This window comes from Mustela nivalis (assembly GCF_964662115.1).
Source record: "Mustela nivalis genome assembly, contig: HAP1_SCAFFOLD_535, whole genome shotgun sequence".
NCBI lineage: Eukaryota > Metazoa > Chordata > Mammalia > Carnivora > Mustelidae > Mustela > Mustela nivalis.
This window is the reverse complement of record NW_028136124.1, coordinates 423447-440938: the sequence shown is the minus strand read 5'-3', so window position 1 is coordinate 440938 and position 17492 is coordinate 423447.

Sequence of the window (17492 nt, the reverse complement as noted above, 5' to 3'; positions counted from 1 at the left end):
AGCAAGTGTGGGGAAGGCGCAGCACGCCGCCCCCGGAGAAGAGAAGGAGCCCTTGGCCTTGGGGTCGGGAAACGCTCGAGAAGCAGGATAGCCTGCCGTGGCACGAGCAGCAGGCCGGTGGCAAGACAAGTGTCACCCGCTCCCTGTGCGGAGAGATGGAAGCCTGGCTGCTAAGGAGACATGAGGGGACGACTAGGGCAGGGGCGTGAGCTCCACTCTGAGGAAGGAGTCTGGGCAGAAGGCAGACCTTTCCTGTGCCTCTGGTCCCAAGGGGACAGCATCTCCTAGGCCACCTGTCCCAATGGCAGACTTGAGCTTGCCACCAGGTGCGATAACCGAAACTCGTTGAAACAACCCCATGGAGAAACGGACAGTCAGATGCCGTCTTCCACCAAGATGTGGCAGCGATATGGGTGGCAGCGGGTGTGCAGGGGAAGGAGTGGAGACTGTCCCCCACAGTTCCCGATCCAATTTCACGAGCCGTGTGCAGGGATTCTGTCGCCTCCTCCCTCCTGTGCTGAAGGCACAGGCCTAGACCCCGAGTCTGCCTGATCGCCGGAGCAAAGGGCAAAGTCTTACCTACCACTGGAGATGGTAATAGGCATAGAGTGCCATGCTAGGCCACGCAAGCTGCTGCAGGGCTGTGACTGTGTCTGCTTAGTTCGGCATAGCAAGTTGAAACCCGGGTGTGAACTTGGAGACCGGGAAAGCAAGGCCCAAGAGGCACCAGCTCTCCCGCGGTTCTTCTTCCCTGCCGCGACAGAGCGAACGATCAAAGCCTTGCTGAGGAAGCCGCAGCATAGTGCGGTTCGCGCCAAGTTGAAAACCTCTGGGAAAGCAGAGCAGTCGCTGGGAAATCAGAGTCATTTCTGCGGTCACTTCTGCTGCTTGCCTGAGCCCAGTCTCACGGAGGGAGAAACCCGCATACAGCGAAAACCCGTTGCCCGGGCATCCCCTCTGGGAAAGCACAGCTTTTGTTGGGAAATCAGAATCGGATGTGTGCGATGCTGTGGCGTAATGCCTGAGCTAGTCTCCGCAGCACGGTGGAAGATACCCGCTTGGAGCGAAATCCTCTTTGCCCTATCACCCCTCTGCCTGAGAGAAGCGCGGTTGCGCCTGTGGAAAGAGCCTTAAGGAAAGGGACACGTCTATCACTGTGCTCCCCAGGAACATGTCTGTGGAAGGTGCAGCACGGTGCCCAGGGAGAAGAGCAGGAGCCGTTGGCTTTCTGGTCTGGAATCAGTTGTAAAACAGGAGAGCCGGCCCAGGCAGGCACAGCGGCCGGTGGCAATACAAGTGTCACCCGCTCCCTGTGCAGAGAGACGGAAGCCTGTCTGCTACAGAAGAGTGGATGAGTAGGGCAGGGCGCGTGCTCCACTCTTAGAAAGGAGTCTGGGCAGAAAGCATGCCTGTCCTGAGCCTCTGGGCCCAAGGAGACAGCAGCTCCTTGGCCACCTGTCCCTGGGGCAGACATGCGCAAGCCACCAGGAGCCTACGCTGAACTCGCAGAAACAGCTCCCTGAAATAACAGGGAGTCAGATGCTGTCTTCCTTCAGGATGTGGATGCTTGGAGGTGGCATGAGGTTTAGGTGATGGTGTGAGGACAGTCCCCAAAAGCTCCCTATTCAGTGCACGGGGGTGTGCAGGGATCCTGTCACGTCTCTTTTCCTGTGGGGAAAGCACTGGGCTAGTCCGCGAGAACGCCTGAGCGCCAGAGTAAAAGGCCAAGCGATGCCTACACCGGGAGATGGTAGTGTGCATAGGGTGCCATCCTAGGCTCCACACGCTACTGCAGGGTTGTGGCTGTGTCTGCTTGATTCGGCCTGGCGGGGCGAATCCAGGAGGCGAACATGGAGCCCGGGAAAGCAAGGCCCAAAAGGCACCAGCTCTCCCGCAGCTCTGCTTCCCTGACACGACTGAAGCCTTGCTGAGGAAGCAGCGGCGAAGTGCTGTTCGCTCCAAGCCAAAGCCTCTGAGAAAGCACAGCATTCGCTGAGAAATGTTCTGCGGTCTACTGCTGCTTGCCTGAGCCCAGTCTCGCGGCTGGAGATACCCGCATACAGCGAAAGCCTCTTTGCCTTGTCATCTACCCTGGGAAATGACAGCATTTGTTGGGAAATCTGAGTTGGGTTTGGGGATGCTGCTGCTGCATGCCTGAGCTAGTCCCCGCAGCACGGTGGAAAATACCCGCATGGAGCGAAATACTCTTTGCCCTAGCATCCCTTCAGCCTGAGAGAGAAGCGTGGTTGCACATGTCTGTCACCGCGCTCCCCAGGAGCAAGTGTGGGGAAGGCGCAGCAAGCCGCCCCCGGAGAAGAGAAGGAGCCCTTGGCCTTGGGGTCGGCAAACGCTCGGGAAGCAGGATAGCCTGCCGTGGCACGAACAGCAGGCCGGTGGCAAGACAAGTGTCACCCGCTCCCTGTGCGGAGAGATGGAAGCCTGGCTGATAAGGAGACATGAGGGGACGACTAGGGCAGGGGCACATGCTATCCTCTGAAGTAGGAGACTTGGCAGAAGGCAGGCCAGTCTTGTACCTCTAGTTCCAAGGGGACAGCATCTCCTTGGCCACCTGTCCCAAGGGCAGATTTGGGCTTGACACCAGGTGCCATACCCACAACTCGCAGAAACAACCCCAGGGAGAAATGGGCAGTCAGATGCCGTCTTCCACCAAGATGTGGCAGCGATGTGGGTGGCAGGGGGTGTGCCGGGGAAGGAGTGGAGACTGTCCCCCACAGTTCCCCATCCAAGGCACGGGCCGTTTGCAGGGATCCTGTCGCAACCTCTCTCCTGTTCTGAAGGCACTGGCCTAGACCCCGCGTCTTCCTGAGCGCCGGAGTAAAATGCAAAGCCTTACCTACCCCAAAAGGTGGTAATAGGCATAGAGTGCCATGCTAGGCCACGCAAGCTGCTGCAGGGCTGTGACTGTGTCTGCTTAGTTCGGCTTAGCAAGATGAACCCCGGGTTCGATCTTGGAGCTCGGGAAAGCAAGGCCCAAGAGGCACCAGCTCTCCCGCAGCTCTTCTTCCCTGACGCGACTGAAGCCTTGCTGAGGAAGCAGCGGCGAAGTGCTGTTAGCTCCAAGGCAAATCCTCTGCAAAAGCACAGCATTCGCTGAGAAATGATCTGCGGGCTGCTGCTGCTTGCCTGAGCCCAGTCTCGTGGTGGGAGAAACCCACATACAGCGAAAGCCTCTTTGCCTGGGCATCTCCCCTGGGAAAGCACAGCATTCGTTGGGAAATCAGAATTGGGTTTGTGGATGCTGCTGCTGCTTGCCTGAGCTAGTCTCCGCAGCACGGTGGAAGATACCCGCATGGAACAAAATACACTTTTCCCTAGCATCCCCTCTGTCTGAGAGAGAAGCATGGTCGCACACGACTGTCACCGCGTTCCCCAGGAGTACATGGGAGAAGGCACAGTAGTAGAGAAGGAGCCTCTGGCCTTAGGGTCGGGAAAACTGAACAGCCACATGCAGAAAAATGAAATTGAACCATTTCCTTACACCATACATGAAAATAGACTGGAAATGGATGAAGAAGCATAATGTGAGAAAGGAATCCATCAAAATCTTTGAGGAGAGAACAGGCAGCAACCTCTTTGACCTCAGCAGCAGCAACTTCTTCCTAGGAACATCGCCAAAGGCAAGGGAAGCAAGGGCAAGAATGAACTCTTGGGATTACATCAGATCAAAAAGCTTTTGCCCAGCAAAGGAAACAGTTAACAAAGCCAAAAGATGACTGTCAGAAGTTATCTGGGAGAAGATATTTGCAAATGACATACCAGATAAAGGGCCAGTATCTATCCAAAATCTATAAAGAGCTTATCAAACTCAACACCCTAAGAACAAATAATCCAATGAAGAAATGGGCAGAGGACATGAACAGACATTTCTGCAAAGAATACATCCAAATGGCCAACAGACACATGAAAAAATGCTCCACATCACTCGGCATCAGGGAAATACAAATCAAAACCAGAATGAGATACCACCTCACACCTTTCAGAATGGCTAAAATGAACAAGTCAGTCAATGACAGATGCTGGCGAGGATGTGGAGAAAGGGCAACCCTCCTACACTGTACGTGGGAATGCAAGCTGGTGCAACCACTCTGGAAAACAGCGTGGAGGTGCCTCAAAAAGCTGAAAATAGAACTAGCCTATGACCCAGTGATTGTAGTACTGGGTATATACCGTACAGATACAAACGTGGCATTCTGAAGGGGTACATGCACCTAAATGTTTATAGCAGCAATGTCCACAATAGTTAAACTATGGAAAGAACCTAAATGTCCTTCAATAGATGAATCAATAAAAAAGATGTGGTATATATGTACAATGGGATACTATGCAGCCATCAAAAGAAATGAAATCCTGCTATTTGTGATGACGTGGATGGAACTAGAGGGTAATATGCTTGGCGATATAAATCAATCTGAGAAAGACAACTATCTTATGATCTCCCTGATATGATGAAGTAGAATTGCAACATAGGCGGTTTCGGGAGTACAAAAAGAAAAATAAAAGAAGATGGGATTGGGAGGGAGACAAACCATAAAAGACTGAATCTCACAAAACAGACTGAGGGTTGCTGGGGGGAGGTGTGTTGGGATAGGATGGTGGGGGTATAGACATTGGGGAGGGCAGGTGCTATGGTGAGTGATGGTGAGTGCTGTGAAATGTGTAAACCTGGTGATTCACAGACCTGTACCCCTAGGGATAAAAACACATTATATGTTTATAAAAAATTTTAAAAAAATAATTTAAAAAATCCATTAAAGAAAAACCACATATTGCAAGCCCAGAGCTCATCTCATATTCAATCAAAAAAGTTTGAAAGTTTTCCCCTTAAAGATCAGAAAAAAGACAAGTGTGTCCACTTTCACTACTCTCATTTGACATAGTATGGGATGTCCTAGCCAGAGAAACAAGGAACACAAAGAAATAAGAGACTCCAAAAAAAAAAGGAAGAAGTAAAATTTTCTTTTTTTTTTGGATAACATGAACTTACATGTTAAAAAATCCTAAAAACGTCACAAAAAAATTTGAATAAACAAATTTAGTAAAGCCGCCAAATACAAGAACAATATATAAAAGACAAGAACTTTGTTTCGTTTCATTTTTTTAAATATGGAATGCTTCCCTGTTTTTCATGTCATCCAAAGTAAGCCAAAGTAAGCACAAGACAGGAGCATTTTAACACTCTAATGATGAACTATCTGAAAAAATAAAGAAAACAATCTAATTCACAATAGCATCAAAAATAATAAAATACTTAGGAATAGATTTAACTAAGAAGATGAAACTATGACATTGATAAAGAAATTGAAGGAGACACAAATGGAAAGATAGCTCATATTTATGAATGGTAAGAATTAACATTGTTAAAATATCCATACTACCGAAAACCATCTGTAAATCCAATTCTTATCAAAAATCCAATGTTAGGGGCGCCTGGGTGGCTCAGTGGGTTAAGCCGCTGCCTTCGGCTCAGGTCATGATTCCAGGGTCCTGGGATCGAGCCCCGCATCAGGCTCTCTGCTCAGCAGGAAGCCTGCTTCCTCTTCTCTGTCTGCCTGCCTCTCTGCCTGCTTGTCATCTCTCTCTGTCAAATAAATAAATTAAAAATCTTTAAAAAATCCAATATTATTTTTTTACAGAAGTAAGTAAAAAATCCTAAAATTTATATGAGACCATAAAAGACAACAAATAATCAAAGCAGTTCTGAGAAAGAATGAAGAAGAGAAATTACACTTCTTGATTTGAAACTATACTACAAAGCCCTCATGCTCAAAACAATAAAGTATACTGGCATAAAAACAGACCAATAAACAAGTAGAACAGAAATAAATCCTTTTATACAGTCACCTAATATTTGACAGGGGCCAACATATGTAATGGGTAAAGATAGTCTGTTCAATAAACGATATTTAAAACTGAACAGTCACATAAACAGTATGAAACTGGAACCTTATATCACTCATAAGTCTTAACTTGAAATAGATTAAAGACTTAAAGGTGATGCATGAAACTACATTTCCTAAAGGAAAACATAGGAAAAATTCTCCTTGACATTGGTCTTGCCAATAGTTTTTTGGATACCAGACCAAAAACACAAGCAAAAAAAGCAAAAATAAATAAATCGTATTACATCAAACTAAAGTTTCTGCATTGCCAAAAAAAGAGAGAGAGAGAGAATGAAAACACAATCCACAGAATGGAAGAAAATACTTACAAATCTTATATCTGAAAAGAGGTTAATAACCAACAGATACAAATAGAAAAAATATATAATTAAAAAAATAGCAAAAGGATCTCAATAGACTTTTTTTTTTTCAAAAAAGTTATATAAATGACCAACAGGAGCATTAAAAAGTGCTCAACGTAAAAAACTCAGGGCAAAGTCATTATGATGTTGTTGTTGTTGTTTACCTCTGAAAAACATAGCAAGATATTACTACCTATTAGAATATATAGTACCAGAAATGGAAACTAACAAATTTTGGTAAATATTGGGGAAAATGGGGAACTTGTGCACTGTGATAGGGATATAAATTTGTATGGAAAACAGTATGGAGATTATTCATATTATTAAAAGTAAAATTACCATATGATTCAGTAATCCCACTTCTAGGGATATATCTAAAGGAAACGAAGTCACTGTTCAAAGACATATCTGCACTCTTATGTTTATTATAAAATTATTAACTCTAAGCAAGAGATGGAAATAACTTCAGTATCCATTAATGGATGAATGAATAAAATAAGTATGGTAAATATATACTATGGAATACTACTTACCCATGAAAAATTAAGAAATACTGCCATTTACAACAGCATGGATGGATCTTGAAGGTGTTATACTAAGTGAAATATTTCAAAGATTTTATATATTTTTTAAATTTATGTATTATGATATCCCTTACATACAGAATCTGAGGAAAAGGCAAACTAATGGAAACTTAGAGTTGAGTTGACAAGGGGTGAACCTGGGGTGGAGTAAGGTGGTCAAAGGGTGCAAACTTGCAACTATAATACCAAAAAGTTATGGGGATCATGATGATCATAGTTAATAAAATATACATACTTTTTTTTATTGTGCTTCCCTTTATTAAACTTTGCATATATCACATTCTTACAAGTTGAAAGTTTATATCAATTTGTATAAAAGAGGTCTGCTGCCACCATTTTTCTAACAACATTTGTTCATTTTGTGTCTCTCTGTCACATGTTGGTAATTCTTGCAATATTTCAAGTTTTTTCATTATTATTGTATTTGTTATGGTGATCTGTGATCAGTAATTATGACCCACTGAAAACTCAGAACAAGTTTACTTAAGGTATATACACTGTTTTTCTTTAAAAACATAATGCTTTTGAACAGTACAGTATAGTGTTTATTTTTTATATGCACTGGGAAACATAATTTTTTATATGCACTGGGAAACCAAAAAAAAATAATAATTTGACTTAGTATATTGAGATAATCACTTTATTGAGGCGGTCTGGAACAAAACCCACAAGACCTCTGAAGTTTATCTCTACTATACTATATACATAGAAGTTGCTAAGAGAGTAGATCTTAAAATTCCTTACGATACATGCATAAAAAACAGTGGCAACTATACGAGATAGTAGATGTATTAACATTTTTATGTAGATTATATTGCAATAAAGATGTATACCGATTTATCAAATTGTACAAAGTTTCCACAATGTTAAAAGTTTGCAGTGTTATAAGAAATCATTTCTTAAATTTACAAATTATAATATGTCGATTTTTTTTCAATAAAGCTGGCAAAAACTTTTTGTAGAATTAATCTATTTTTCAAAAAAGGAAGTAAGGAAGAAGAAACTGCAACTAACTCTGAAATAATAGAATATAAAATCCATTTTCGTTATATACACAGTGACAAAAACTATTACTTAGTTTACAATAAAGGAGTACTTATGAAGCATGAAGGATGGTCTATAAATAAGGCTGAAAGAGCTCAGTTTTAAGGTTTAAATTTAAAATCTTTTTTTGAAATACTAAACTGACCACCCAGTTTTCCAAACATAAATGTCTTAACTGCATGAATTTATTTCATACAACTCTATAATCTAGTTTCATAAGAAAGCAGCAAGCAAATTTTGAATAAGACAGACTTGCTTAAGTTTCTTTATGTTCAACAGTAAAGGATACTTCCCTAAAAATAAATAGAAGAAAAATCAGCATATTTATTATGATAATTATTATTCATAACGAGATTCATATTGAATTAGGGAATACATATCCTCAGAGGGGGTAACGTAAAATGAAATTTATTTTGGTAAATGTGTCTATGAATAGTCAATACAATGCCTCAATATCAATGAATATTACCATTTTGAACAATTTAATTACTATTATTAGAATTATTATAAGTATAAAAATAGCTATCATTTTAGCATGGAATATGAGACTCTCATGCTCCATGCTTCATCACATCCACACAACAACTCTGCATAATAAGTATTATCATCACCATTTCATGGGTGAAAAAACTGAGGCTAACACATTTAGATAACTGGTTTATGATTACATGACTAGTAAAGATGCATCACACTAATTTAGGCTTTATGATTTCAGAATTGTACTGTTTCCACTGCACATTCTATTACTCTGTAAATACTTGGCTTGTTTTCATTTAGTTCTTTAATTTTATTCATGTGGTGATGGCTTAAAGCTTCATTTAAAGAAGCTTAAAAAATTCATTGAACCAAAAGCTCCCAAGAATTAAAAATGTCATGGATCTAATGTAGACATGGATATCATTAGTTAATGGGTAACCATATATTTTCCACTCTAGTGAGATAACAATCAGAGTATTTTTCTAAGTTTTAGTCTCTGAGTATTAAAAAGGACTTTGTTAAAATAGAAATATTTAGACAAAGGTGATCAAAAGTCTGGATCAGGTCACCTTAAAATAAATATTAGGAAACTGAGGAAACAAATGGAGATTTGAACACTGAGCTATGATATAATGAATGGTTTAAAGTATTTAGTAGAGTATAGAAAAGCCCTTTAAAGCCTGGTCTTAGACTAGCATTGCAGCTTCTGGGATATCTGTCCATCTATCATCTATCTATCTAGATATAAATTTGAAAACTTTTTTAACTTAAAGATTTTGAGAAATAGAACATAATCAGCACCATAGAAGATCTTTTTATGATAACAACCTAGCCCCTCCTCCTAGTTTGTTAATATTCTCTCTTATTTAATGTAACATTGTGCAAATATACCACTGCTGATATGCCGTTATGAATGAAATAGCTATAATCATCTGTTTGCATATCCTGATGAAAATATTCATTAAGTTCCATGTTGTATTTCTAGGAATGGACCAAATCTTTATTTTTATTTTTAAGTTTTCTAAATATTGTCCAACTTACCTCAAATGTTTTTATTATGGGCACTTTCATTCTTTCACATTCTTGCAAGACAATTTTACTGTTGCCCAATATGGTAAGTGTGTAATAGTATGTCATTTTAGGTTTTAATTCATTTTTAATTTAATTTAATTCCAGATTCATAATAAAGATAAACAGTTTTTATATATGAGTGGCCATTTGGATTACCCTTTCTGTAAAGTACATGCTCCAATCTTTTGATATCTTAACATGTGTCATACTGACTTCTTTAATAGTAGATTTTCTGAATGAACTTTTAGCTGTGTAGGTCTTCTCTATTTTATTTAGGACTTGTTTTCATTTCAAAATCTTTATATTTATTTTCATAATCTGCTTTTATTTTGCTTTGTCTATTATCTATCTATCTATTTATTTGCAAGCAAGAGAGAGCGAGCAAGTGAAAGCGCAGGGAGGGATAGAAAAAGAAGGGAAAAGAATCTTAAGCAGGCTCCAGGCTCAGCACAGAGCCCAACTCTGGGCTCTATTTCACAACCCTGACATCATGACCTGAGCCAAAATGAAAGAAATAAAATAAAATTATGGTGTAAAAAAAAAAAAGGAAAAAGAATTGGAGGTTTAATTAAGTGAGCCACCCAGGCACCCCTGTGGTATCTTAAATTAGCTGTCATATCTTTAAAGTTCTAGAGTATCCATTTGGTTCATTTATAAAACCTTTCTCAATATCATTTTTAGTTTCAGTTTTTTGTTCAATTTGCATCCCCTCTCATTTCTTTGAGCAGAGTACTCAAGCCATTTTACAATCTTTATTGATCATTTTAACATCATACTTAATCCCATTTTGTCTATCAAATTTTGTTAATGGTTTTTCTTTGTGCGCTTTGTTACATTTTGCTATGTTCAAGACATTATATTTGAAACTCTTATTGAGTAGGGATAATTAAGAGCTATAATAATGGTATGGTCCTCCTTGGCAGGATTTTCTGTTATATATGAGACTCTACAAGACAATCATACTCCAAATTCAGTGACTGACTTTCTCAGTTTACACAGAAGGCAAGGTAGGCTATAGTCTTATATCTGCTTCTCCTTGTGCTTTGGGGATCTCAACTTAAATTTGGGTTGTACCAAAGTCCTCAAATTTGATTGCTCCTGGATTATGAATTTTGTTTCTCTAGTATCTAGTATCTAGTACAAAACCTCTTCTCAACACAGCTCAGTGTGTTTTAGCAGTTTCAAATGCTCTCATAGCTAAAATGGATTCAGGGCATATATCTCTAGGCTCTCATTGTATTTCGTATTTTGGCCCAGTAATCCCTCACTTATTTTTATAATCATTCTGATATTTTTAATTTTAAAAGCTATTTTGTCTGGATTTTTAGTTGTCTTAAGTAGGAGTTTTTAGATCACCATTACTAGAAGCAACAACAAATATACATGAAAATATCTGCAGTAGTTTATCACATTTTTATGGCTTTGAACTTCCATAAGCTGAGGCATCCTTCTCTAATCACTTAGGCAAACTCCAATTTACCCTTTAAAACAACACAAGAATTGCTTTATTTAAGAACATGTTCAGGGATGACTCTTCCCCACTGTTCTTACCAACATTCCCACACACTCTTTGCTACCCACACCTTGTTTATGAACTTTCATTAGGTATATCAGCGGGACCAGAATTTTGCTCTATTGTATTTTTGACCTTTAGAGCTTAAATTAAATATGAATTCCATAGAAAGTCTGTCCCTTTTCTTTCAAACCTGGGTTAGTTATTTCTTCTCATTCTTTGTCAGAAGTTACTTTAATAGAGAAACATACAGCTGTATTGTGACTTTGGACCCTTTACAGTTTTTTGACTGGAAAAATCACCCATCCCTGAGATTTTTACGCAGCTTCCTGGCTGATATTATTCAGAAATGTGTTCAAAACAGACTTTTTCAGGGAGGCCCTTTCGGACCACTCAGTTACAAAACCTCTTCTCAATCACTGCTCTTATTAAAATGTGCTTATTTAGTTCAAATATGCATCACTATTAAAGAAAAACCAGTATGATTTTTTTCTTTTTAAAGTTGGCTTACCTATTATCTATCTCTCCCATTAAAATGATTCCTCTGGGCTGGGGTTTTGTTGTGCTCATCTTAGGCGAGGCACTCAATAAATTGTCTCTGAATGATTGAATTGTTTGACTCCCTTGCTAGATTCTCAACTTCATGAGGCCAAGGATTGTTCTATTCAGTCCTTCTTTATCCTCAATGTCTGTTATATTGCAGACATTTAGCTCCTTTTTTTTTGAGTTGTATTTAAAGCAGCATGAGAGAACATGTGGCTCTCAAACTTAAAAAAAAAAAGGAAAAAATTGAGTTTTGTTAGGATTTAAGATCTTGTCTGCTAGAAAAAACGTTGGCTTTGTTAACATGTGAAAATTAACAAAAGAGAATAAGATAGAATTCTAATAATTTTTGTAGAAATTAAAAATTTCCTCCAACAGAATTACATACAGACCCATTAAGTAAATTCATTCCAATGTCCGAAACCAACCTTTTCTAATACTAATGCATCTGTGTAAACAGAGTCAACCCAAGGAATAAATAAATATTATTATTTTTTTCCTGTCTCTTCCACAGTCACATCTGGGTATATTGGTAGCAAGCCAATTATCTATCTTATAAGACATGATATCATAAGGAAGGGTATTCTGTCCATTTGGAACAACTGAAAATCATTGTAATTTTATCTTGGTGCAGTAACTTGATATGGCACAGTGTGGGTTATGAATATATTTTATTTTTTTTTACTGGGAAGAAGAGATTATAGAGATATTGGTTATCCAAGAGAGACTGACAGGTGTTGATAGTTGCCAGGTCAATATCCATTTACTTTTTCCTTGAATCTCAGAAAGCACTGAGGGATTGACAACAAGGAAACTTAAAACAACATCAAATATTTTATTGTCTCTTTTCTATTTATATTGTAACCACATGACAAAGTATCAGTCGTACAATATATCATTCTCTTTACCTCTATCTTTCTGCCAGAAATGTGGGCTTAATAGTGAGAACTCCAACAGCAATTTTTGCAACTGTGAATAAAAAGCCATGAAAACCTCTAAGATAGTTCACTTCACTTTCTTAAGACGCTGAACCAACACCAGAAAACACTCTCTGTAGTCTTCTTGTTAAATGAAAAAATATGGTTAAACCACTTTTGAAAGTCTACTACCTACAGCAAAATGTAAATCTTAATTGAAATATGTCCTCTCAGCTGTGCTTAAGCAACTGAGTCCTGAGCTTTTCAGGTTTTCAGTCTGAAAGAGTACACCTCTGGTGCTCAGAAAGGGAAGAGAAAGGACACCCTGTTCTCCATATAAATTAAAGAAGAGAAATCTGTGCATTTAAGTGGGCCATATAAAATTTATCAAGCAATTATCTCCTAACTCCTTCCTATCCAAATTACCTGATATGCTCTCCCTACTCCTTTATTCCACGTTACTGCCTTGTCCGGGATTCTGTCTCACATCACAACATGTCTTCTGTTATTTCCTTCTTGCAAGCTAGTTTTGTTTTCTCCATCTAAAAAAATCAACAATCATTGTGTATTTCAATTCCCATTTTCCTCAAATGCATTGATTCTTCTTATCTATTACTCTTTTCTCATACTCAGTGTCTTTGTCTTTATGGGGTTTGTACTTTGCTTTTCCCCATCATTTACTGCCATTATATAATCAAATCTAATAACTTCTTAGAGAAAGTTAAAAATTCCTGCATAGCCACACGTGAACACAAAGTCACTGATTTTTAGCAAACCTATAAGATAGTCAGACATCCATTCAATTTCTTTTTTGTTAAGATTTTATTTATTTATTTGACAGAGAGAGATGACAAGCAGGCAGAGAGGCAGGCAGAGAGAGAGGAGGAAGCAGGCTCCCTGCTGAGTAGAGAGCCCGACTTGGGGCTCGGTCCCAGGACCCTGGGATCATGACCTGAGCCGAAGACAGTGGCTTAACCCACTGAGCCACCCAGGCGTCCCTCCATTCAATTTCTTAACTGAGTCTCAAATGCATCCTGAGTTCTAACCTAAACCTAAGTTCTACTTCTTACACGTTGTTCTATGACCAAATCCTTTCAGTTCAGTATTTTGTAACATTTAAATATTAATCCATTGATGCTTTGTCTGTGTATTTCTATGATAATAATTTGAATACTGTAGATTTATTGTTATATTTATAGATTTATAATCAAAGTTTCATCAGTTGAAGTTTTTGGAAATTTCAGATATAATGATTAACCTAAAATGATACTGCCTCAAATCCCTCTGATATCAAGGCCCAACACTTGATTATAGCCAAACCTGTGGTGGATAGTTCCATGGGAAATTGCAGTTACTTAACACTGATAGCATCTCATGTTCTCTCTCTCATTTTAGAATGTCTCCAACACAACCCAAAAGTGTAGGAGAGTTAATGTCCTCTGAGGACAGCTCTCAGTGAAGTGGAAATAAGAGCCATAGATAAAATTGTCAGTTTTCAGGTCTTCATGAGGACAACTTAAAGAAGTTTCTCAGGACCTTTCAGTAAAAGCAAGTCTTCATTTTCTATCCACAACAATTATATCAACAATGTACCTCTTTGACAAAGTTGTTTCTTCACTGTATCACTTTCCCATTCTTTTCTACCTTGGATAATCTCCCAGATAAACTAACAGTACTCAAATCCTTTGTCCTACTCTTTGCTCTCAGGATAAATGGAGCCAAAAGACTTAGATTAATATCAAGTTCTGAATGGGATCTTAGAGCTATTTCTGTCCAGATTTTCATAAACATAGGGACCTTTGAATTATCAGGCTATAAATAAGTTCTAAATGGAGGGGGCAAAAGCAAAAAGTAGAAATTTTTATGTTTGATTTTTAATCATGATTAAAAATAATGTTAGTACATTATAAAAGTGTGGATCTTTGTAAAACAATGTCATAATGTAAGAAATAGGTTGCATAGTCCTTTTGAGAATATGAAACCAAGTGTTCAGGTGCCATCTAATTTCTTGTTTAATCCAGAACTTTGGTGTGCATTATCTTGAGGAATAGAATTTTGAAGTCCAGACAGACTAACAGAAAACTGACCCAAATGTGTGTGTTTATATTTCTGCTTTTGTTGTAAAAATCAAAGTGTGATTGCTGGTTTAAAATGGTAAAACTAATAATGTTCATGGACTCTATTATAAATTTTCTAATTGTATGGGAAGAATCCAAGAAACATAGAATTAATTGATTTGCAAATCCTCAAAGAGCTACAGGATCAGGTAGTGGTATGTTCTGATTCAACAGCATCATAATGCAGCATTTTATGTGTGTGGCTAATGGATATTTTCATGAATGTTTGCTAGCTAGTCAGCCAATACAGAGAAATATTAGGTAGGGTAATTACTCACAGTTGTATTTAATAAAATGAGAGAAAATTATCAAATGACACTAATAATAATAATCCTATAGCAGGCTAAATAATTCAATGATAATTACAAGTATTAATCTAGCTTTCTTCCCTGATTATGACTCTTCTCTCCTTTATCATAATGGGAGTAGCAGATTGTCTGCAATGAATTGTGAAAACCCAGCAGTGACTTTGGCAGTGAAGGCCTCCCATCAATTTTGATAGGTTAAAATGATTCTGGATGGTCTTGAGCAAATGTGTCAATTTTTTTTTCTGTGTGTGTAATAAAAGAAAGAAGCAATAGTAAATTCTTGCTGTTATTCCATGGAGCCAATAAAATCATACTGCCAACAAGAGGCTGTTGACACTGTAAGTGTGGTTAACTGTCTTGAAATACTAGGCCTGGAAATAAAATTCCAGTATTTCACATAACCTCTTTTTTTTTTTTTTTAAGAAAAAAACAAAACAGGGACGCCTGGGTGGCTCAGTTGGTTGGACGACTGCCTTCGGCTCAGGTCATGATCCTGGAGTCCTGGGATCGAGTCCCGCATCAGGCTCCCAGCTCCATGGGGAGTCTGCTTCTCTCTCTGACCTTCTCGTTCATGCTCTCTCTCACTGTCTCTCTCTCAAGTAAATAAATAAAATCTTAAATAAAAAAAAATAAAAGAGTCACTTATAAAAAAAAAAAAAGAAAAAAACAAAACAAAACAAAGAAACTATACTGCTTACATTTAGGGCCCTGCTGTTGTGTAACTATTTTTAAACATGTCTACTGTAAGTGTATATATATATATTTTTTTTTTCTGTGCAATAAATTTATTTAGAGATAAATTTGGATTGCAAATTATTTGGGGGGAGGCATGGTATTTGTGGCTAGTCTTACAAGTAAAAAGGACTAAAAGAAAGAAGAAAAACATTTTTATTACAGCATATTTACATCTGTCCAAAGTACTTATTTACTATAATACTGACTAATGTATAATACTGTACACAAAGAAAGAAGTTAAATGAGTTATAATTCAGTCGAAGTATAGCTGGCCATTTTAAAACTTACCACTGAATCTTTCTGGTATGAAATGTGATATCTGGCAATCTGGTCCAGTTCATTACATCAGGTCATTTGTATGTTCTTATTACCATTTTGATAGCATAGCACATTTTATAACCCAGACATTTAACAATGGAACTATGATGCATGTATTTTCAAAAGTATAGACATACATGAAGCTATGAGGTCAAAAAAGATGAATGTCCATAGTACCATATAGACTCAACAAATAAAAATGTCCAAGGCGGGGCGTCAGGGTGGCTCAGTGGGTTAAGCCGCTGCCTTCGGCTCAGGTCATGATCTCAGGGTCATGGGATCGAGTCCCACATCGGGCTCTCTGTTCGGCAGGGAGCCTGCTTCGCTCTCTCTCTCTCTCTCTGCCTGCCTCTCCATCTACTTCTGATCTCTCTCTATCAAATAAATAAATAAAATCTTTAAAAAAAATGTCCAAGGCTCTGAGTGAGATTTATGAATATTGTATAAGATTAGGCCAACGTGTGGTTTTGATATAAATCATCTGTTCTTAAATTAGAATTACAATCGTTGAGTACAGTGTTGAAAATGGCAGATAGATTTTAGCTATCTTTGCTCACTAGGGAAAATGGAAAAATGTTTAGTTTGGTCAGATTTTCACTTAACTTCTGAAAAATCTTACGTTTGAGAGAACCCTTCTGAAATAAGAATCCTTAAAGACATAACCCCTTTGGCACAAGTTTTCAAGAAACTTGTTGGATGTTGTAGACAATTATATGGCACACATACTGTTCTAGATGTTTCATGCCAATAATATGTAAGCCATACCAAGGTTACATATACATATAGAGATGTTCCTCAGCTTACAAGGGGGCTATGTACAGAGAAACACATAAAAAACTGAAAATTCATTTAATACCCCTAAACTATCAAATATCATAGCTTACCTTAAGCTTATTTAAACATACTCAGAACACTTACATTTGCCTGCATTTGGGCAAAATCATCTTAAGCAAAGCCTATTTTATAACAAAGTATCAAATATCACATGCAATTTATTAAATATTACACTACAAAAAAGAAGAATGGTTATATATAGAATGGTTGTAAGAATATCAGGTGTTCACCCCTGTAATCTTCTAGCTGACTGGGAGCTGTGGCTCACTGCCCCTGCCCAGCATCACAAGACGGCACCATACCACATGTCACTGGCCCTTTTTATAAAGACCCAAATTCAAAATTCAAAGTACAGTTTCTACTGAATCACTTTCACTTTCACATCATTGCCAAATATATTGTAAGTTGAATCATTGTAAATCAGGAGCCATCTTATTTGAAAGTTAAATCACAGTCACCCGTATACACACAAAAAAAGGCCTTCATGTAGGGCCATCTATGTATCTCTAAACAACATAGCATGACTTATCAACAGCAAAAAATGGATGTGAAGGGGACAATTGCTTTGCGTCAGTACTCTGAGCAGTAACATACATGGCCTTACTCACCTAGCAGAACTCCAGAGCTAGCTGATGGCAAGGAATTTTACAAATGTTTGCTGAACAGCTTAAGCACTATTATTTTTAAATTAGTGTGCATATCTGTTTTCTAAAGATATGTTAATTTATTTTATTGACGTATTACAAAACCAAATAATTTCCTCTTATTT